This window comes from Ctenopharyngodon idella, chromosome 4 (assembly GCF_019924925.1).
Source record: "Ctenopharyngodon idella isolate HZGC_01 chromosome 4, HZGC01, whole genome shotgun sequence".
Classification (NCBI taxonomy): domain Eukaryota; kingdom Metazoa; phylum Chordata; class Actinopteri; order Cypriniformes; family Xenocyprididae; genus Ctenopharyngodon; species Ctenopharyngodon idella.
The window spans coordinates 8,326,726-8,351,751 of NC_067223.1; the positions used below are offsets into that span (position 1 = coordinate 8,326,726).

The window sequence follows — 25,026 nt, forward strand, 5'->3', positions numbered from 1 at the left end:
TAAATTGCTGTTCTAATAATTCCTGTAGCTGAACTGAAAATCTAAATCACCTGTTAAAAAACCTTCACAAACGTTGCGAAAATCGTGGCTCAGTGGCTGGTCGTTTGCCTATTGTGCATGAACATCTTGGTTCAAATCCCACAATTGTTGATGTTTTTCATTGCATAAACCAAAGCTTTCAATAAAACTCCATCCAAAACACATTTGAACACTGCAGGCTCAGTGGCTCAGTTCATAAGTTGTTGCGTTACAATATGAGAGTCCCGAGTTCAAATCCCACTATTGCTTGTGTTAAATTGCTGTTCTTATTATCGTTGTAGCTGAAATGAAAATCTAAATCACCTATTAAAAAACCTTGACAAATCTCGCAAAAATCGTGGCTCGGCGGCTGGTTGCTTGCTTGTTGTGCATGAACGTCTTGGTTCAAATCCCACAATTGTTGATGTTTTTCATTGCATAAACCAAAGCTTTCAATAAAACTCCATCCAAAACACACTTGAACACTGCAGGCTCAGTGGCTCAGATCATAAGTTGTTGTATTACAATACGGAAGTCCCGAGTTCAAATCCCACTATTGCTTATGTTAAATTGCTGTTCTAATTATTGCTGTAGCTGAAATGAAAATCTAAATCACCTGTTAAAAAACCTTCACAAACGTCGTGAAAATCGTGGCTCAGCGGCTGGTCGTTTGCCTATTGTGCATGAACATCTTGGTTCAAATCCCACAGTTGTTGATGTTTTTCATTGCATAAACCAAAGCTTTCAATAAAACTCCATCCAAAACACATTTGAACACTGCAGGCTCAGTGGCTCAGTTCATAAGTTGTTGCGTTACAATATGAGAGTCCTGAGTTCAAATCCCACTATTGCTTGTGTTAAATTGCTGTTCTAATAATTGTTGTAGCTGAACTGAAAATCTAAATCACCCTTTATAAAACCTTGACAAAACCTCACAAAATCTGTAGCGCAGTGGTTGAGTGTTTGCCTACTGTGTGTGAGAATCTTGGTTCAAATCCCACAATTACTGCTTTCTTTTATCACATAAAGCAATGCTTTCAATAAAACTCCATCCAAAACACTTTACCACACAGGCTCAGTTCATAAATTGTTGCGTCATAATATGGGAGTCCTGAGTTCAAGTCCCACTATTGCTTGTGTTAAATTGTTGTTCTAAACATTGTTGTAGCTGAACTGAAAATCTAAATCACCTAATACAAAATCTGTGCAAACATCACAAAATCTGTGGCTGAGTGGTTGATTGCTTGCCTGCTGTGTGTGAAAAATCTTGGTTCAAATCCCACAATTACCAATGCTTCTTTTATTTTGATGACAATAAACTTCAATAAAACTACATCCAAAACAAAACTAGTCTCCACAGACTCGGTGGTTCAGGGAATAATGCGTTGCGCTTTAGTCTTGGAGTCCTGAGTTCAAACCCCACTGCTGATTAAGTTAAATTGTTGCCATTACATAGAACAAAGCTCCTAAATTAGCATGTGTTTCAAATAAACCACAGTGGCGCAGTGGTAAAACACACCTTACTTAATGATAAGGTTGCAATGGAGAAACAGGTTCAAGCCCCTTGACTGCTAATGTTTTTTATTATTTAATTCAGAGCACTCAATAAAACTTCACCCAAAACTCTCATCAGCAACTCAGGCTCAGTGGCTCAGGTGATAAAATGATGCATCTTCATCTTGGAGTCCTGAGTTCAAATCTCACTATTGCTAACATTAAATTGTCATTAAATCCAACAAAGTGCCCCAAACACCAGCACTCAGTGTGAAAGCCATGATGGCACTAAAGGCTAAACACACGTTGGTTGCGGACAAGGCTACAATATGGCTTGGGTTCAAATCCCACCTTACAAAACAAAAAATATAAGACATTTTTTTTTGGGAAAAAAAAACCCATTTTAAATCAACAGCAGAAGGGGGGTTTGAACCCTGGTCTCCTCCATTAGGTATAGCTTTCAGACCATGAGCTCTGACCACTAGACCATCAACTTCCCACAAAAAGAAAAGTTATTTTGTAACATTTAAAGAGAAAACATATGCACACAGTTTGAAAAAAAAAAAAAAAATTAGCTTCTAATTTTTTTTTAAATATTCATACGTCAAGTGACATACACACTCGCCAGTAGAGCAGGACAAACCGAGGGTGGATTAAGTGGATCTAGCGGTGGTCCAAAAATCACACTATAATGTCTAGATAATGCTAAAACTACAATGTGAAATAAATACAGCAAGAGAATATTATACTTCAGTAAAGCAGTATCAATGACTGTTAACATGCACCCTCATAATACGATTATAATGAGACCGAGGCAATATTGCAATTAAACCTTACCTCATGTAAACAATACACTGATCAAATTGATGTGATTAAGCTCATAATCGTAGTAACCATAATTGTAGTAAAATATGTGGCATATTATATGTGTTGATATTAATTATTTTAAAACACAAGGCATCATATACTTGCCAACTGTTACAGAAAAATACAGGGCATACTACACTGAACGACTGAGGATCACACACTACCAGATTTTCAAATCGTACCAAAAACAACAAACTTACATATAACATGTGCCTAGGGGACATATGACAAATAATATATGTGTTTTCTAAAATCAGCTCAAAATATCAAGCATGTTTAATATGCCCAGACAGGATGGAATCATAGCCTGAAGCTAAAAAAACTGAATTTGTGCAGATCATACAAGCTCTGACATTCAGCAACTAGCGTCAGCTCCTCCAGACTACAAATCATGTAATGTTTAGCTGTAATGACGCTATTACCTACTGTCTTACAAGCCACCAAACTAAATATAACACTCATAAAACCAACCCTCCCATTGCTGAGTGTTTTTTCACACCGTATTGCCTGATGCTATGTCGTGCTTCACACTTCTGCACTCAACTATGTGAATGTTCACTTAATAAGTGCTTCATCTTTCAATGTCGAATGAATTCTATGGGACTCACGTGGTGTTGAAGTTGAGGTTATGGCCTTCAGTCTGTCTCTGTGTTTTACAATCTCTCCCTCAACCAAGATGACAGGAAGAATGTGTGTTGTAGAGTAGTAAATACTGATGTCAATGACAGGTAAGTATTTACTACCCCACAACACACATTCATCTGGTTCTCAAGCTTTTATTTTTACCAAGTAACAAAGGAAACATAGTAACATAAATGGAACATATTGCCTTCAGACATGGTCAAAGACAAGTTAGTCCTTTAAGGATTAGACTATAATGACAGTGTCTACCAAAGAGCAGCATCACCCAAATACTAAACATAAACATATTATGTCCTGCTTTGACATATCAGATAAATGCATACATCGATAAAACATTAATGACTTAAATACGTACATAGTATAATATAGTGACTTCAGAGAAACGCAAAGTGACTTACAGGTAAGTCTGGATTCCTCCTGTACTTTATTACAGTGTGTGTCGGTTGTTTTTGCAGATGAGCTGAAATATGTGCTATTGAGTGACATTATGAGTCTGTCACTGAGCTGTCATCTGCAGGATTTGTACTTTAATGACCTTAAAACGACCAGAACGTGTTTTGGCGACTGTCATCAGGTCTCAGCATCATGTTGTTGACAAGAAGAATCCAAAGGTGTCATGCTTAAGTAAAACCCGCTTAGTGGAGCGGATGGCAAACTGCACCGTTTGAACCGCCAAACAGGAAGTGTCAGTTGCGAGTCGTTGATGAGAGAATACACATTTTTAATCTTATATATATTTTAAACCAAATCCATGATTTTGTCAGGATCTGGACCAGCAGATAAATTTAGAATCTACTAGTTAATTGACACAGATCAGCTCTCAGCTGGAAGGGTAAGACAGATAAAATGTCTGATGTGTTGAACTGAAAGTCACAGGGCCGAAATACAAACACATAAAATACAGGACAAGAGATCAAGACTCTTTTTGAGTGATTTGTTTATTAGTAAAGTAAATGTTTTAAGCTTCTGATTTAACGTTATCTTTATCGTTTTTGTTAACAAATAACGTTTTGTTGTTGTGTCAGTACAATTCGCAGGACTCAATGTTTTGTTTTATACTGGACATTTGACAGCTCCCTCTTGTGGACATTAAGTATATGCATTAAACGACGACAGGAATATTTGCACATCTTTCAATTATCGTTGTATTGCATGTTTTGCTCCACGGTGACAACTACAATTGATAACTCGATCAAGCATTTAAATATCATCATACTAAGACATATTATTGGGAAATATAGAGTGACAACTGATATTTATATGCATTTTATGTAGCCTAAGTAAAGATCTTATTGATTTACATTACAAGCTATCAGAATTGCAGCTTACTTTTTGGCCATATAAATATCAACAACTGCACCAAATAAATCTAAAGTTTCAATAAACTTTTAAACTGTTTCATTTCAAAAATTTAGATTTTTCTGACTTATGTCAGCGTTTACAGCATTAAATAACTGTCTTTAAAATATGTATGTTTACCATGTAATATAGACCTCCTTGGGTTGAGACTCTGGCTGCTCATTTGCGTCATTGAGCAGATCAACATCCAGTCCCATGACTATGGAGACACTGTAGCTCTTCAAGTCTTCTGGCAGAAACCCAGGTGTGTTAAACTGCTTTTCCTCTATCTTTTAGTTTAGCCTAGTGTTGTAGTACTTGAGACCAGTCTTAAGACCATTGTTTTGAAGGTCTTGGCCTCAGCCACATTTGGTCTCGGTCTTGTCTTGGTTTCAGACTAAAAGGACTTTCAAGACCACAACTGCGGGGATATCGCTAAATTACCGTTGCATTGTCTGATTTCTTTGTTAACATTAATGTGATTGGATGTAAAACCTCCTGCCTCAAATGCAATTAATAACTTATCTCTAATTTCATTTATTTTGTTACTGTTGTGCCGGGTCAGAAATTAACAAGGGATTGTGTCAAAAATGTCACCAAAATTAATACAAATGCCCACAAAATTAAAGATATGATTGCAAAAAAGTACTTGTATAAGATCTTGATATTTATATAACATAAGCAATAATTAAGCAATATCACAAGAAAGAAGGCTGTTTTCACAAATATGAGCACAATTCATCAACGTGATATTGATTTTTTTTACCAATGTTAAATAAACAAAATTTTATTTTCAAAACATTAATCTCAACATTATTTATGCATTTGTAATTGTACCAATTCAGATGCAACTTCTGTTCCACCTCTGCCGCATAAAGATTAATTTGTTGTTGTTAGTGATATCAATTGATTGGTAACACCTCTATATAGTGTCTTATTATTCTACATGTAATTATTGATTAAAAATAAGACATTTCTTAGGCAGTAAGACTTTCAGATGAATTTGAGAAGTGCTAGTCTGGGGCCTGTACCATGAAGTCGGATTCACTGGCTAGCCAGGTAAGTTTCAGATTAGTTTGCGCCAATCCTGGGTTTTAGGTACCATGAAAGTGACTTGGCTTTTAGCAGTGTTAATCACCAAAGTAACTTACGCTCCACAGCTAACCTGCTCCGGGGCAGGTTATGTTCTGGATAAGAGATCAAACTGAAATTGGACCAATCAGATGTGAGCAAAGTGATACTGACACATCCAACGCAATAAAGTCACGCCCCCGGTTTCACTTCCTCCAAATTAAAGGTCACTATATAGTAAAAACAAATATTTAAAGATGAAATTGTCTGGCTTTAATGATAATTAGAATTATTTTATGATCTATATTAATATTAATCCATTACACACAAGCAATTTTAGTTTAACAGTTATTATTAAGCATTTAGTTTAAATTAATATTAATATATATATATATATATATATATATGTTCACCACTGATGTCACGCATTCATGTGCACGCGCTCCACAAACTCAGGTTCAAAGCCTGAGTTGATAGATAAAGTTGATGATCAGCATCATGGTACCAACAAAGCCAGATTGGAGTGGTTTGGTTTTGTCAACTTGAAACTAATCCTATAACCCTGAGTTTGTTCAACTACCATCATGGTACAGGCCCCTGGTCTTGGTCTTGACTCAGTCTCGCCTTGGTCTTGGTCTTGTCTTGGTCTCAACCCCCCAAAGTCTTGGTCTTGTCTTGGTCAAGGTTTTCAATATTTAAAAGTGGTATGAAAGTGATAGACACTTGCATTCATACTAGTACAACATGGAGTAACCAATGGCATTGTTCCAGTTACACCTAATGTTAACATATTTTTCAGGTTAAATTAACATTACTTACACTTCAAAGAAAACAACAGCAACCACCAATATAGTTCTATTTTGTACTTTTATGTAATTTATGTTCTGTTTATTATTCCAAATTTCTATTCCTAAATAATAGGCCTAACTATAAAAACGCAATTACAAATTTCATATTTTTTACATTGCATTGCTATATCAGTAAAGCACCTCAAAGAACTTAAAAATACCACTCTATCAGCATAATCTCTATGGCTATGAGGATTACAGCCGCTGGACTTGGAATCTCTGCCGTGTTTGTGCTTTTTATTGGGATTATTTCATATAATTATCAAATAATATGGCTTGCTGTGCGGTTAATGTTAGAGACAGATGCAGAAGATAAACAGAAGACACGTTGTTGGATCGTCTTGGCATTAGCTAAAAGTTTTGTCTGCCAGATTTGATACAGTGACAATGGCTGGAGAATATGCCTCTCAAGACACCACAAAATCCGACAGCACTACTTGGATATTATAACTAAAACTGCTGCACTATTTTGAAAAATTATACTTTGGACACGGGCTCATTTGTTTGTGACAAACAAATGAGTCCAATACAATCGTATACAGTTTTACAACATAAACGCTGCTCAGGTTGCATAATTTCTTGAAGAACGATGATGGAGAGCAGATCGTTCAGAAGAAATGTGATGCAAACAATGGACAATATATCAATATTTCATGGATATAATGCTTTTGTGGACAAAAAGTGCTGTTGGATGTTTTTCAATGGACGCTCATGGACATTTTACCCAAGTGCGCAGTGTTGTCAACTGCTTTCAATTAAAAGTAGCTAAAACTGGTAGCTAAATGTCACTAGATTACATTATAATGGCAAATTCATTGATCTACATAAACATTAATATAGATCAGTGGGCAAAATAAGAATCTAGATAATGTTTGTCCAAGAAGTTGCTAGATTTGGCCCTAAACTTTTAAAAAAAGTCTCAAAAGGGGCAGGGAAGTCACTAAATCTAGTGACAAAATTGGCAACACTGCAAGTGCGACAGATTAGATTCATCTCGCGATCGCTATTTCATCACAAAGGTATGAAGTCTTGTTGCTAGAGCATCTATATTGTAAAACAGACACTGTAGATTGACAGTAAACCTTTAGAACTTTCAAATGATATGATTTGTTATCTTATTAATATTTTAGATAGATAGCTCCTTTGCCTGAGCTTACTTTCAGCAACCGGGCACCTCAGTTCCAACCACATCCCGCCTCTTTGCTTATTTTTTAGTTATACGGGAGTGACGCGCTGCCAAGATGGCAGCGGCCCACTTTAGGCTTCAAAAATGCCCTTCAGAAACCTACGGGTGACGTCACAGACACTATGTCTATATATTTTTTTACAGTCTATGGGAAGCACCCGTGTAGCAATTTTCAAATTTGAAATGTAATATGCAAAATGGCAAAACAATATGTAAAATGGTAATGAATTTCTGTATTTAAATTTACATTTTCCATACCCATATGTGCAATGTTTGGAGTAAAATAATCATTCAAATTCAATAATAACATGTACATTTGCTATTTCCTACACTAATTTTAACATATAATTATTTAACACTTTATAAGTTGCAAAATTAAACAGAAATGTTTATATATGTTGAACATGTTCAAGCAAAAATTGTAGCAAAATGATCATTTAAATGTTATTTTTCTTAATTGCATTTGCACTCACAAGTTAAGACATTTGCGATTGCATTTTCATTAAATGTCCCGCAATGAAAATAGCAAAATTCAGTGTGGATTTGAAAATGCATTCCGAGCCGATCACGCCCTCGCCCCGCCCCGCCCTCGCCCCGCCCTCGCCCCGCCCTGTCAATCATTACGTCAAGGCAAGGCCAGGTGTTGGAAACATGGCGGCAGCAAGGCTGTGAGGAGCGAGGCATGAACTGGCAGATGAAGTAGAGCAAGAACAGAGAAATGTCAATGTTCCTGAAGATTATGCGCATCCGTCAGTGATGGAATCAGTACGTTATTAGAAGCATAGATATTTATGGTTAGGGCGTCTCGCAGAGAACTCGTGCACCTTATCGTGAGGCGAGCGCGGTCGCGTGTTTGTGTACTGATGCGTCGAGTCAGTGGTGCTTTACAACAGGTTACTTGGGTGTACTCGCACTAGGCGCTCTGAACCGTGCCCGAGCGCGTTTGACCCCCAAAGCCCGGTTCGTTTGACAAGTGTGCACGGGCGCGGTTCGTTTATCCGTCCCTGACCCGCCTGGAAGAGGAGGGCCAGAGCGCGGTTCGGTTGGTTGGGCTCGAGCGCGGTTCGCATGCAGTGTAAACGCTAACCGTGCCGAAGCACGGAACAGCTACTACTTTTGTGTGCGCTACTGTCATCATTACCACGGCAAACATCTTTATTACTACTTTGATAGTACACTTTTCAATTCATGTACTTAATTCGAGTGTATTTGGGTTTATAACGGGTCTGGTTTTCACCTTATTAATGAACAGGAATTGTAGTTTGCCAGTAAAGCTGCAAAATTCCTCCATTAACGTCAGCTGCCTTCGTACTTCGTAATAATACTCTGATACGTGCAAATGAAAATTGCTGCGCGGCATAAATGATAAATCTATTAGGCAGTATCTTACCGAAAGTGCATTTCTTCTTGTTTTCTTCCATACAAAAAGTTGCATCGTAGGCCTATAAGACGTAAGCGTGCTCCGTGAATACTGCTTGCTCTATCGTTCTGATTATTGTTTAAGCGTCATTTATAGGCCTATTAATAAAACGATGTGTAGTCAATATGAATGCTAATGAGTGTTATTTATAATAATAATAATAATAACTTTTGTTCCCAAAATAACGCTTATGTCTAAACCCATCTTTCACATCTTAGAAAGCACTTTGGTCTGTTGTGAACACGTGCTGGTGGTGTGGAGGATATTTTCTTGGCACACTTTGGGCCCTTTAGTACCAATGGACTATATGCACAGAGCGTTCTTTAGAACTTCCGCAATAATATAAACCAGCTGGAAAACGTACCGTGAAATGTCACTTGTTAGTGTGTCGGTATCTTCAATGTCCTGAGGTAGCTTTAAAGGGTTAGTTCATCCAAAAATAAAAATTGTCATTAATTACTTACCCTCATGTCATTCTACACCCGTAAGACCTTCGTTCATCTTCAGAACACAAATTAAGATATTTTTGATGAAATCCGATGGTTCAGTGAGTCCTCTATTGCCACCAATGTCACCGAACTTCTTAAGATCCAGAAAGGTACTCAAAACATATTTAAAACAGTTCATGTGACTATAATATTATAACTGACTAATATTATAAAGCGACAAGAATACTTTTTGTGCGCCAAAAAAATAACTTTTCAACAATAAATAGTGATGGACGATTTCAAAACACTACTTCATGAAGCTTCGAAGCTTTACGAATCTTTTGTTTCGAATCAGTTGTTTGGAGTGCCAAAGTCATGTGGTTTCAGCAGTTTGGCAGTTTTATACGCGATCTGAATCACTGATTCGAAACAAATGATTTGAAATCGGCCATCAGTAGATATTGTTGAAAAGTCGTCTTTTTTTTCTTTTTTTTTGGCACACAAAGTATTCTCCTCGCTTTATAATATTAAGGTAGAACCACTGTACTCACATGAACTGTTTTAAATATGTTTTTAGTACCTTTCTGGATCTTGAGCGGTTCGGTGAAAGTTAAGTGTGATAACTGCATTAAAATATAAATACAACATTAAAAAGTCAACCATTGATGGTTTTGTGTCGATGTACAGCGAGTACAGAATGACAGCTAACAGTTCACCGGAAATGGCCAAGCTGGCTTCTTGAAAACCAGGAAGTAACCGTGCATATGGTCAACTGAGCATCATTTAAACACCACAGCCTACCTGAGTATTGTTGCTGACCATGTCCATCCCTTTATGACCACATTGTACCGTCTTCTGATGGCTACTTCCAGCAGGATAACACATGATGTCTCAAAGCTCAAATAATCTCAAACTGGTTTCTTGAACATGACAATGAGTTCTCTCCACAGTCACCAGATCTCAGTCCAATAGAGCACCTTTGGGACGTGCTGGAACTGGAGATTTGTGACATGATAGTTTTTGTACAATGTTGAAAAACATTAGCATCTGAGAAGTTTTAAATAAAATTTTGTAAAATGAAATTGTTTCATAGAAGAAAAAAAAAAAGATTTAAAAAAGAAATATGCCTATGTAATTTGTTGCTGTGACCCAGAAGGATGACCCCACTCTGTGTAGCTGTCCAAAATGTTTCTAAAATAGAGAAGAGTGAAATTCTGACATCCCCAGAGTCAATTTCAGAAGCATTAGAGACGGGGTGCTTTCTAGTGTGTGAAAGGGGTTTAAACATCATTATTTTTGGGAATAGAAATTATTATATAAATAACACTCATTAGCATCCAGATGGACTACACGTCATTTCATTAATATAAATGATGCATAAACAATAATCAGAGCGATAAAAAGAGAAAAACATACTGAAGCAAGCAATAATCACGCACAGCTCGTCTAAGATTATTTCTATGAGTAAGTAACCTGTTGTAAAGCACCGCTCATTCGACGCGTCTGTTTCAGCAATTTAACAGACATGTGACTGCGCTCATAAAAAACAAAGTTGATTGACAAAATAAATGCACATGCAATAGTATTATTAATAATAATAATGAAAATAATATCCATGTTTTCTAATAGTCTTACGGTGACTAGGTATACTGATCATGATTTTTCATGTCCGATTCTGATGATTTTTCAAGCAAATGGGCTGATTCTGATACCAGTTTCCGATTTTTTTTCCTTTAAGCAAATTTATTTGTCTTTTATTTGCTCTATTACAGGCCAAACTGGCCTTAAACAAAAAATATCTGTAGCCATTTGAAATTAGAGGCAACCACTGCATTTTAATGACGATCCAAAATAAGATGTTACACACATGTAGTATGAGCAGTTTATTTATTTATTTATTTTTGAAGTTAGATTGTATAATTTCAAGACTTAAAGCAGAATGGTCTTACTTTAGGTTTGTGAAATTATGCTACATAAAACATACTGGAGCATCTCTAATGGTGACACTCTGTTAATAGACTAGATGATTTTTGAGACCATTTTCAGTCTTAAACCTCACTTTTCATGCTCTTTGGAGTGTAATATTGTGTCATTCTGCTGACACCCTTGAAAAGGTTTTAAACAAAGTCATCCCAGAATCAGTCTGAGAATGTTTATTAAAACTGTTTTTAATTGATTTACCTATAATTACAATAGGTAAAATATACTTTAACCTAACAAGTTTAAAACAAACACTTGCAATCACTGCAGATTTAAAGGCTCTAAAGACTAAAATTCAACTTGTTCTGTTTAAAAATATCAGAGCCAATCAGTGAGCTCTATTTTTTCACTAAACTTCATGCAAACAAAGATATGTCTTTAACATGTTAGCTGCTTCCTAAAGCTGAAGTTTAATCCTACTAGTACAATATGGAGTAACGTATTTGTTGATATGTCTTTGCCCTACAGAATAAGAGATGTGTTTGGACCGTTACACCCAGAGATGTGTGGACAGACATTGGCTGTAATGATGGTCATCTGCTCATGGATGGGTAAGGCTTCTTTATTTATTTATTTATTTTCTTTCTTTCTTTTTTTTTTTTTTTTTTTTTTTTTTTTTATACTCAGCTAATTAAAGTTTTTTCAGGTAAAAGCATAACCCCTGCTGGACATTGTGCTGGAGCGTAGGGGGAACCCCGTGATCCCCTGCACCTTCTCACTCACACCACACCTTCATATCGCTGAGATCTGGCTGGACTTGAACCAGCAACCTCTGAACCCATGAGGCAGCGCTCTTAACCTGTGAGCCACAGATCTCATGTTTGGACATGTGCGGGAACTTATATTTCACCTGTATGTGAGCTGGGATTTTCCAATAAACCAGTTAAAGTGCTGCTGCATGAGTTCTCACATACATGTAACCTGCTGAGGTGGGGTTTGAACCCAAGCCTTTATCATAGCCCAATCTGCAGTCAACGTCTGTTTAGCCACTACACCATCATGGCTCTCACACTGGGTGTTGACGTTTGGGCCATTTTATTGAATATAATACAATTTGTGAGCTTTAACTTCAGCAATAATGGGATTTGAACCCATGTCTTCTTGATGAAATCACAACACTTTACCTCATGTGCCACTGACTCTGAGCAATTTTGAGAGGGTTTTGGATGGGTTTTGTTGGAAACTCTGTTTTATATGATTAAAATCTTTTAGCACCTGTGGGATTTGAACCCAAACTCTCATGTAGAGGAGACAGACGATTATCCTCTGAGCCACAGAATATGTGCTGACATTTTAGTGTGTTTTAGGGTCTTTTATGCACTTTGCTTGATATACTGACAAGCATTGTGAAGCTGAAAATTTTCACGAGTCTTTTGTTTTGAATCAGTGTTTCAAAGCAAGCATCTTGTCAAGTCATGTGATTTCAAACAGTCATATACTGTTTCAAAACATTTGGACATTTCTGTGGTTCACCACTAGGTGGTTCGTGACCATCAGGTGAACTCATGAACCAGTGCTTAATACATGGTTTCAACTGATCTGGGTCAGTTTTATATTCAGGCTCAGTTTTAATGACAAACAAAAATGTGTGTAACATAAAAATGGAGAGTGATTTAATTGGCCTGGTTAGACAAAACCTCCTAAACCACAAACTACAAATTAATAAAATTACAAAGTTTGTACATAGTCTTCATATATAGTTGTATTTAATTATTTGTAGACTACAATCACTAAATGACACTTTAATGGTAATGTATCATTACACATGGTTTAGATGTCTTCTCGTTGCATTTACTGTATTTTGTCCAGCAGGTGTCACTAGCGTGTGGTGTTTAGAGCGCTTCGAAACAGTGAATCATTCTTACAAATAATCGGCTCATTTGATTCAGTTTCATAAAGCTCAGGTTCTCCCATCACTTTCCACAGCTGGAGGATCCCACAGTCTTCATCAATGCGTATCTCAGCTTTATCAACTCATTCAGAGCAAGAGTGGGATATATTGTGCCTTCCTGTAATGAGAATCAACGTTGGACAAACAATACCAGGACAAACAGATAACGGTTTGGAAACGGCTCTCTAGCCAGGCGCTCCTCTTCCTTTCATTCCTCAAAATTCCTTCCGTCTCTTTAATCCCGCTGGTGTCAATCATTAATGCAGATATACTTCATGTCCACAAGGAGGAGCTGTCAAATGTGCCGCATATGCTGCTTGAATCTGCAAATACCAACACAATAACGAAAACGTTGTTTAATTGTGAATAAAAAAAATAATAAAGATCACGTTGAATCAAAAGATTCAAATATCTTCTTTACTCATAAACAAACCATTCAAAGAGTAACTGTAATGTCGTTTGTTCCTTTATTTGTGTTTGTATTTCGGCCATGTGACTTTCTTCGTTCAACACATCAGACATTTTATCTGTCTTACCCTTCCAGTTGAGAGCTGATCTGTCTATTAACTAGTTTCCAAGTTTATTTGCTGCTCCAGATCCTGACAAAATCATAGATTTACTTTAAAATCTAGAAGATTAAACATTTCTGTTGTCTTACCAAAGACGGCCAGTTTGAGTTAGGCATTTCATCTATTAATGCTGTTGATACATTTATTGGCCACAGGAGGGAGCCGGTGATCAGCTGTCTTGTATTTAAAGTAATAAATAGGGTTTTTTGATTCTGAAAATGTTAAGATAAGCTAGAAGTCTAAGAACTGAGTGAACGACCCAACCTGAAGTTATTTTCAGTTTGTTTTTGGTGGTAATACGATTTGTCTGGTAGAAACCAGATGGTAAACCAGTGCAGTTTGCCATCCGCTCCACTAGGCGGCGGAAGCGGGATTCACGTTCAGCACGATACCTTTGGATTCTTGTCAACAACATGACACCTGATGACAGTAGTCACAACACCTTCTGATAGTTTTAAGGCCATTCAAGTACAGATCCTGCAGATGACAGCTCAGTGACAGACTCATCATGTCACTCAACAGCTCATCTGCAAAAACAACCGACACACACTGTAATAAAGTGCAGGAATCAAGAATATCACAAGACTCACCTGTAAGTCACTTTACACTTAAAAGTGCTTTTCTCTTGTAAAGTCAGTACCGCACATTATATAGCAGTCATCATTTGAATTTAAATTTAAGTTTGTATTGATGTATCATTGTTCTGATGTGTCAAAGCAGGGCTTTAATTTGTTTGCTGGATTATTTGGGTGAAGCTGCTCTTTGTCAGACACTGTCATTCTCTGTTTAAAAGTCTAACTTTAACCCTGTTGTTGCATGGTCTTTATCATGTGAATCTAAGGAGATGATTCCTTTAAAGCTTATAAAGTAGAATAATAAGCAGTAGAGCTTTTTATCTGCTGATGTTGTAGTGTCACTGTAGGTAATAGTCTGCTGGATTCATGTTTGTTAATAGAGTTAGTTGATGTTTTGTGAAGCTCTGATGTTTTTGTTAATTTACACAATGAGGTTTTCATTGAGCAGCATTTTCTCATGATGTTTTTTTAATCTTTTTCTGTTGTTTTGTAGATCTGGGATTCTCTGACTCAACTTTTCAACAAAGTCATTGCCCTCGGCTTCCTGGGCTTTGGTTTTTCAGAGAAACCGGTGAGATGAAAGACTTTTCAAGACTTTTTGAGTTATTACTCTCCTCCTGTAGCACAAAGTCAAAGCTATGTCTATATAATGTATGTTATTAATCATAATTTAATCAGTTATTTAAATTGCATATTTAAATAGTTTTTTTTTTTTGGGGGGGGGGTGATAAATTTGTAAATGAAGATTCTTTGTGCTTTTATAAATGTAATGTATATATAGAATATGGAGTAACGTCTTTGTTGATTTATATCTTTGCCCTGCAGAATAAGGGATGTGTTTGGACCATTACACTCTATCAACAGAAGCAGAGCTCTGGGACGTGTGGACAGACATTGGCTGTAACGATGGACGTCTGCTCACATACATGTAAGGCTTCTAATTTTTTTTATTTATAGCATTTTTTAAAAATTTTTTCAGGCAAAAGCATAACCACTGCTAGACATCAAGCTGAAGCCCCATGATCCCCTGTACCTTCTCACTCACGCCACACCTTCATATCACTGAGATCTGGCTGGACTCAAACCAGCAACCTCTGAAACCACGAGGCAGCGCTCTTAACCTGTGAGCCACAGATCTCTTGTCTGGACATGTGCAGGAACTTATATTTCACCTGTATGTGAGCTGGGATTTTCCAATAAACCAGTTAAAGTGCTGCTGCATGAGTTATCACATACATGTAACCTGCTGAGGAGGGGTTTGAACCCAAGCCTTTATCATAGTCCAATATGCAGTCAACATCTGTTTAGCCACTACACCATCATGGCTCTCACACTGGGTGTTGACGTTTGGGCCATTTTATTGAATATAATACAATTTGTAAGCTTTAACTTCAGCAATAATGGGATTTGAACCCAGGTCTTCTTGATGAAATCACAACACTTTACCTCATGTGCCACTGACTCTGAGCAATTTTGAGAGGGTTTGGGATGGGTTTTGTTGGAAACTCTGTTTTATATGAATAAAATCTCTTAGCACCTGTGGGATTTGAACCCAAACTCTCATGTAGAAGAGACAGACATTTATCCTCTGAGCCATAGAATACGTGCTGATGAATTGTTTGTTTTAGGGTCTTTATGCACTTTGCTTGATATACTGACAAGCATTGTGAAGCTGAAAATTTTCATGAATCTTTTGTTTCAAATCAGTGTTTCAAAGCAAGCATCAAACTGGCCAAGTATTGTGATTTAAAACAAGGTTTCTTTCTTCATGTCATATACTGTTTCGAAACATTTGGACATTTCTGTGGTTCACCACTAGGTGGTTCATGACCATCAGGTGAACCCATGAACCAATGCTTAATGGTTTCAACTGATCTGGGTCAGTTTTATATTCAGGTTCAGTTTTAATGACAAATACAAATGTGTATAGCATAAAAATGGAGAGTGATAATATTTAATTGGCCTGGTTAGACAAAACCTCCTAAACCACAAACTATAAATCAATAAAATTACAAAGTTTGTACATACTCTTCATATATAGTTGTATTTAATTATTTGTAGACTACAATCACTAAATGACACTTTAATGGTAATGTATCATTACACATGGTTTAGATGTCTTCTCGTTGCATTTACTGTATTTTGTCCTGCAGGTGTCACTAGCGTGTGGTGTTTAGAGCGCTTCGAAACAGTGAATCATTCTTGCAAAGCAATCGGTTCATTTGATTCAGTTTCATAAAGCTCAGGTTCTCCCATCACTTTCCACAGCTGGAGGATCCCACAGGCTTCATCAATGCGTATCTCAGCTTTATCAACTCATTCAGAGCAAGAGTGGGATATATTGTGCCTTCCTGTAATGAGAATCAACGTTGGACAAACAATACCAGGACAAACAGATAACGGTTTGGAAACGGCTCTCTAGCCAGGCGCTCCTCTTCCTTTCATTCCTCAAAATTCCTTCCGTCTCTTTAATCCCGCTGGTGTCAATCATTAATGCAGATATACTTCATGTCCACAAGGAGGAGCTGTCAAATGTGCCGCATATGCTGCTTGAATCTAAAAATACCAACACAACGAAAACGTTGTTTAATTGTGAATAAAAAAAATAATAATAAAGATCACGTTGAATCAAAAGATTCAAATATCTTCTTTACTCATAAACAAACCATTCAAAGAGTAACTGTAATGTCGTTTGTTCCTTTGTGTTTGTATTTCGGCCATGTGACTTTCTTCGTTCAACACATCAGACATTTTATCTGTCTTACCCTTCCAGTTGAGAGCTGATCTGAGTCAATTAACTAGTAGTTTCCAAGTTTATTTGCTGCTCCAGATCCTGACAAAATCATAGATTTACTTTAAAATCTATACGATTAAACATTTCTGTCGTCTCACCAAAGACGGCCAGTTTGAGTTAGGCATTTCATCTATTAATGCTGTTGATACATTTATTGGCCACAGGAGGGAGCCGGTGATCAGCTGTCTTGTATTTAAAGTAATAAACAGGGATTTTTGAGTCTGAAAATGTTAAGATAAGCTAGAAGTCTAAGAACTGAGTCAATGACCCAACCTGAAGTTATTTTCAGTTTGTTTTTGGTGGCAATACGATTTGTCTGGTAGAAACCAGATGGTAAACCAGTGCAGTTTGCCATCCGCTCCACTAGGCGGCGGAAGCGGGATTCACGTTGTCAACAACATGACACCTGATGACAGTAGTCACAACACCTTCTGATAGTTTTAAGGCCATTCAAGTACAGATCCTGCAGATGACAGCTCAGTGACAGACTCATCATGTCACTCAACAGCACATATTTCAGCTCATCTGCAAAAACAACCGACACACACTGTAATAAAGTGCAGGAATCAAGAATATCACAAGACTCACCTGTAAGTCACTTTCCACTTAAAAGTGCTTTTCTCTTGTAAAGTCAGTACCGCACATTATATAGCAGTCATCATTGAATTTAAGTTTGTATTGATGTATCATTGTTCTGATGTGTCAAAGCAGGGCTTTAATTTGTTTGCTGGATTATTTGGGTGAAGCTGCTCTTTGTTTGTCAGACACTGTCATTCTCTGTTTAAAAGTCTAACTTTAACCCTGCTGTTGCATGATCTTTATCATGTGAATCTAAGGAGATGATTCCTATAAAGCTTATAAAGTAGAATAATAAGCAGTAGAGCTTTTTATCTGCTGATGTTGTAGTGTCACTGTAGTCTTCTGGATTCATGTTTGAGTTAGTTGGTGTTTTGTGAAGCTCTGATGTTTTTGCTAATTTACACAATGAGGTTTTCATTGAGCAGCATTTTCTCATGATGTTTTTCTGTTGCTATGTAGATCTGGGATTCTCTGACTCAGCTCTTCAACAGTCGATGCCCTCGACTTCCTGGGCTTTGGTTTATCATGACACAATAGTTGGTGTTGTGTGAAGCTCTGAGGTTCTTGCTGCTTAATGGCACATTTATGAGCTTAATGTTCCTGCTATTATGACCTGTATGATGGGTCTAACATGCAGTTAAACACATGCTTTCTAAATATGTTACAGCCCACCCCACTAGTTTATACATTTAAGTTTATCATTGTGCATAGTTTGCTCATGGAGCTTTTTTTTAATATTTGTCTGTTGTTTTGTATCTGGGATTCTCTAACTCTGTTTTCAGACAAACCGGTGAGATGAAAGACTCGCAGCCATTTCAAGTAGTTATTACTCTCCTCCAGTACCTCTGTCTATATAATGTAATCAAAGTTGTTTAAACTGCATTGGGGTTTTTTGGGGAGAGGGAACCCATGATATTAGAACTCAGGTCTTCCTGTGCCACTGACTCTGGTGAGTTGAGATGGATTTTATTGTAAACTGTTTTATATGATAAAAACTCTTAGCAATCTGTAGTGAGACCACAGAAATGTTTAATCTTATATATTTTAAAGTAAATCTTTGATTTTGTCAGGATGTGGAAGGGTAAAAATGTCTGATGTGTTGAACTAAAAGTCATATGGCTGAAATACAAACACAAATAAAGGAACAAAAGACATTCCAGTCCTCTTTGAATGGTTTGTTTATGAGTATTTGCAGATTCATGCAGCATATGCGGCACATTTGACAGCTCCTCCTTGTGGACATGAAGTATATCTGCAGTAATGATTGACGACACCAGCGGGATTAAAGAGACAGAAGGAATTCTGAGGAATGAAAGGAAGAGGAGCGCCTGGCTAGAGAGCCGTTTCCAAACCATGTTATCTGTTTGTCCTGGTATTCATTCATAGAAAACAATACTGCATGACCCTAATTATTACTTCAAGAAATAATTGAAACTTAAAATAAACATGACAAGTTTAGATGAATCATCATATTCATATCACACATTGTGCAAGATTAACAGAAATTATGTAGTAAATTTATTTTTAGATAAAAAACGTCCCAACATTCATTCCCATTACAGGATGGCACAATATATCCCACTACCTTGCTCTGAATGGATATGCATTGATGAAACCTGTGGGATCCTCCAGCTGTGGAAAGTGATGGGAAACCTGCTGACACCTGCTGGTCAAAATGGTGTAAATGCAATGAGAAAACAGCCAAAAGAAGTGCAAAGACACCCTATATATTTCAATTTAAGTGTAATTAATTAAATGTAATTTACAAATCATTAAATACTATTAAATATTAAGTGTATGTACAAACTGTGTAATTTTAATAATTTGTAGTTTGTGGTTTTAGGAGGTATTTGACTAATCAGTATTTGACTAACTGAAAGACAATTAACTATCAGTCTCCATTATACACAACTGTGTTTGTCATTAAAACTGAACCTAAATATAAAACTGACCCAGATCAGTTGAAACCATGTATTTAACATTGGCGCTTGTCTTCACGAACCCCCTAGTGGCGAACCACAGAAATGTCCAAATGTTGCAAAACAGTATGACATAAAGACACCTCGTTTTCTGAAATCACATGACTTGGCCAGTTTGATGCTCACTTTGAAACACTGATTCAAAAAAAAAGATTCATAAAAATTTTGAAGCTTCATGATGCTTGTCAGTATATAAAGTGCATAAAAGACCATAAAAAACACTAAAATATCAGCATGTATTCTGTGGTTCAGAGGATAATTGTCTGTCTCTCCCACATGAAAGTTTGTGTTCAAATCCCACAGGTACTAAGAGTTTTTAATCATATAAAACAGAGTTTCCAATAAAACCCATCAAAAACCCTCTCAATACTCGTCAAAATCAGTGGCACAGGAGGTAAAGTGTTGCGTTTTTATCATGAAGACTTGGGTTCAAATCCTATTATTGCCAAAGTTAAAGCTCAAAATTGTATTATATTGAACAAAATTGCTCAAACATCAACAATCAGTGTGAGAGCCATGATGGTGCAGTGGCTAAACACACGTTGACTGCAGATTGGGCTGTGACAAAGGCTTGGGTTCAAACCCCACCTCAATAGTATTATATATATTATATATTCAGTATTATGTATATATTCAACAAAGTGCCCTAAACGGCACCACACAGAGTGAAAGGCACAGTGGTGCAAGTGAGTAAATGCAAGTTTTTTTGGTTGGTGAGGTTGCGCTGGAGACACGGGTTCAAACCTCAACTCAGCATTACTACTAACATTAAATTGTTATCTATTGATGCTATATTCAACAAAGTGCCCCAAACACCAACACTCAGAGTAAAAGTCACAGTGGCACAAGTGGCAAAATGCATGGTGTTTTTGTTGGTGAGGTTGTGCTGGAGACACGGGTTCAAACCCCACCTCAGCATGTTGTTGCATTACTACTAACATTAAATTGTTATCTATTGATGCTATATTCAACAAAGTGCCCCAAACACCAACACACAGAGGAAGAGCCACAGTGGCACAAATGGCTAAACGCATGGTGTTTTTGTTGGTGAGGCTGCGCTGGAGACACGGGTTCAAACCCCACCTCAGCATGTTGTTGCATTACTACTAACATTAAATTGTTATCTATTGATGCTATATTCAACAAAGTGCCCCAAACACCAACACTCAGAGTAAAAGCCACAGTGGCACAAGTGGCTAAATGCATGGTGTTTTTGTTGGTGAGGTTGCGCTGGAGACACGGGTTCAAACCCCACCTCAGCATGTTGTTGCATTACTACTAACATTAAATCATTATCTATTGATGCTATATTCAACAAAGGGCCCCAAACACCAACACTCAGAGGAAGAGCCACAGTGGCACAAATGGCTAAATGCATGGTGTTTTTGTTGGTGAGGTTGCGCTGGAGACACGGGTTCAAACCCCACCTCAGCATGTTGTTGCATTACTACTAACATTAAATTGTTATCTATTGATGCTATATTCAACAAAGGGCCCCAAACACCAACACTCAGAGGAAGAGCCACAGTGGCACAAATGGCTAAATGCATGGTGTTTTTGTTGGTGAGGTTGCGCTGGAGACACGGGTTCAAACCCCACCTCAGCATGTTGTTGCATTACTACTAACATTAAATTGTTATCTATTGATGCTATATTCAACAAAGGGCCCCAAACACCAACACTCAGAGGAAGAGCCACAGTGGCACAAATGGCTAAATGCATGGTGTTTTTGTTGGTGAGGTTGCGCTGGAGACACGGGTTCAAACCCCACCTCAGCATGTTGTTGCATTACTACTAACATTAAATTGTTATCTATTGATGCTATATTCAACAAAGGGCCCCAAACACCAACACTCAGAGGAAGAGCCACAGTGGCACAAATGGCTAAATGCATGGTGTTTTTGTTGGTGAGGTTGCGCTGGAGACACGGGTTCAAACCCCACCTCAGCATGTTGTTGCATTACTACTAACATTAAATTGTTATCTATTGATGCTATATTCAACAAAGGGCCCCAAACACCAACACTCTGAGGAAGAGCCACAGTGGCACAAATGGCTAAATGCATGGTGTTTTTGTTGGTGAGGTTGCGCTGGAGACACGGGTTCAAACCCCACCTCAGCATGTTGTTGCATTACTACTAACATTAAATTGTTATCTATTGATGCTATATTCAACAAAGGGCCCCAAACACCAACACTCAGAGGAAGAGCCACAGTGACACAAATGGCTAAATGCATGGTGTTTTTGTTGGTGAGGTTGCGCTGGAGACACGGGTTCAAACCCCACCTCAGCATGTTGTTGCATTACTACTAACATTAAATTGTTATCTATTGATGCTATATTCAACAAAGGGCCCCAAACACCAACACTCAGAGGAAGAGCCACAGTGGCACAAATGGCTAAATGCATGGTGTTTTTGTTGGTGAGGTTGCGCTGGAGACACGGGTTCAAACCCCACCTCAGCATGTTGTTGCATTACTACTAACATTAAATTGTTATCTATTGATGCTATATTCAACAAAGTGCCCCAAACACCAACACTCAGAGGAAGAGCCACAGTGGCACAAATGGCTAAACGCATGGTGTTTTTGTTGGTGAGGTTGCGCTGGAGACACGGGTTCAAACCCCACCTCAGCATGTTGTTGCATTACTACTAACATTAAATTGTTATCTATTCATGCTATATTCAACAAAGGGCCCCAAACACCAACACTCAGAGGAAGAGCCACAGTGGCACAAATGGCTAAATGCATGGTGTTTTTGTTGGTGAGGTTGCGCTGGAGACACGGGTTCAAACCCCACCTCAGCATGTTGTTGCGTTACTACTAACATTAAATTGTTATCTATTGATGCTATATTCAACAAAGGGCCCCAAACACCAACACTCAGAGGAAGAGCCACAGTGGCACAAATGGCTAAACGCATGGTGTTTTTGTTGGTGAGGTTTCGCTGGAGACACGGGTTCAAACCCCACCTCAGCATGTTGTTGCGTTACTACTAACATTAAATCATTATCTATTGATGCTATATTCAACAAAGGGCCCCAAACACCAACACTCAGAGGAAGAGCCACAGTGGCACAAATGGCTAAATGCATGGTGTTTTTGTTGGTGAGGTTGCGCTGGAGACACGGGTTCAAACCCCACCTCAGCATGTTGTTGCATTACTACTAACATTAAATTGTTATCTATTGATGCTATATTCAACAAAGGGCCCCAAACACCAACACTCAGAGGAAGAGCCACAGTGGCACAAATGGCTAAACGCATGGTGTTTTTGTTGGTGAGGTTTCGCTGGAGACACGGGTTCAAACCCCACCTCAGCATGTTGTTGCATTACTACTAACATTAAATTGTTATCTATTGATGCTATATTCAACAAAGGGCCCCAAACACCAACACTCAGAGGAAGAGCCACAGTGGCACAAATGGCTAAATGCATGGTGTTTTTGTTGGTGAGGTTGCGCTGGAGACACGGGTTCAAACCCCACCTCAGCATGTTGTTGCATTACTACTAACATTAAATTGTTATCTATTGATGCTATATTCAACAAAGGGCCCCAAACACCAACACTCAGAGGAAGAGCCACAGTGGCACAAATGGCTAAATGCATGGTGTTTTTGTTGGTGAGGTTGCGCTGGAGACACGGGTTCAAACCCCACCTCAGCATGTTGTTGCATTACTACTAACATTAAATTGTTATCTATTGATGCTATATTCAACAAAGGGCCCCAAACACCAACACTCAGAGGAAGAGCCACAGTGGCACAAATGGCTAAACGCATGGTGTTTTTGTTGGTGAGGTTTCGCTGGAGACACGGGTTCAAACCCCACCTCAGCATGTTGTTGCGTTACTACTAACATTAAATCATTATCTATTGATGCTATATTCAACAAAGTGCCCCAAACACCAACACTCAGAGGAAGAGCCACAGTGGCACAAATGGCTAAATGCATGGTGTTTTTGTTGGTGAGGTTGCGCTGGAGACACGGGTTCAAACCCCACCTTAGCATGTTGTTGCATTACTACTAACATTAAATCATTATCTATTGATGCTATATTCAACAAAGTGCCCCAAACACCAACACTCAGAGGAAGAGCCACAGTGGCACAAATGGCTAAATGCATGGTGTTTTTGTTGGTGAGGTTGCGCTGGAGACACGGGTTCAAACCCCACCTCAGCATGTTGTTGCATTACTACTAACATTAAATCATTATCTATTCATGCTATATTCAACAAAGTGCCCCAAACACCAACACTCAGAGTAAAAGCCACAGTGGCGCAAATGGCTAAACGCATGGTGTTTTTGTTGGTGAGGTTGCGCTGGAGACACGGGTTCAAACCCCACCTCAGCATGTTGTTGCATTACTACTAACATTAAATTGTTATCTATTCATGCTATATTCAACAAAGGGCCCCAAACACCAACACTCAGAGGAAGAGCCACAGTGGCACAAATGGCTAAATGCATGGTGTTTTTGTTGGTGAGGTTGCGCTGGAGACACGGGTTCAAACCTCACCTCAGCATGTTGTTGCGTTACTACTAACATTAAATCGTTATCTATTGATGCTATATTCAACAAAGTGCCCCAAACACCAACACTCAGAGGAAGAGCCACAGTGGCACAAATGGCTAAATGCATGGTGTTTTTGTTGGTGAGGTTGCGCTGGAGACACGGGTTCAAACCCCACCTCAGCATGTTGTTGCATTACTACTAACATTAAATCATTATCTATTGATGCTATATTCAACAAAGGGCCCCAAACACCAACACTCAGAGTAAAAGCCACAGTGGCACAAATGGCTAAACGCATGGTGTTTTTGTTGGTGAGGTTGCGCTGGAGACACGGGTTCAAACCCCACCTCAGCATGTTGTTGCATTACTACTAACATTAAATTGTTATCTATTCATGCTATATTCAACAAAGGGCCCCAAACACCAACACTCAGAGGAAGAGCCACAGTGGCACAAATGGCTAAATGCATGGTGTTTTTGTTGGTGAGGTTGCGCTGGAGACACGGGTTCAAACCCCACCTCAGCATGTTGTTGCATTACTACTAACATTAAATTGTTATCTATTGATGCTATATTCAACAAAGTGCCCCAAACACCAACACTCAGAGGAAGAGCCACAGTGGCACAAATGGCTAAACGCATGGTGTTTTTGTTGGTGAGGTTGCGCTGGAGACACGGGTTCAAACCCCACCTCAGCATGTTGTTGCATTACTACTAACATTAAATTGTTATCTATTCATGCTATATTCAACAAAGGGCCCCAAACACCAACACTCAGAGGAAGAGCCACAGTGGCACAAATGGCTAAATGCATGGTGTTTTTGTTG

General features: G+C 38.2%; 1 long non-coding RNA gene across 1 annotated transcript; it reads left to right on the forward strand.

The window, feature by feature from the left end:
- The first annotated feature begins 3,697 nt into the window (after window positions 1-3,697).
- On the forward strand, window positions 3,698-11,847 carry LOC127511376 (uncharacterized). The gene is made up of 3 exons (XR_007930016.1): window positions 3,698-3,853; window positions 4,513-4,624; window positions 11,761-11,847. It is a non-coding gene; the product is annotated as an uncharacterized LOC127511376 (long non-coding RNA).
- Window positions 11,848-25,026: the final 13,179 nt, after the last annotated feature.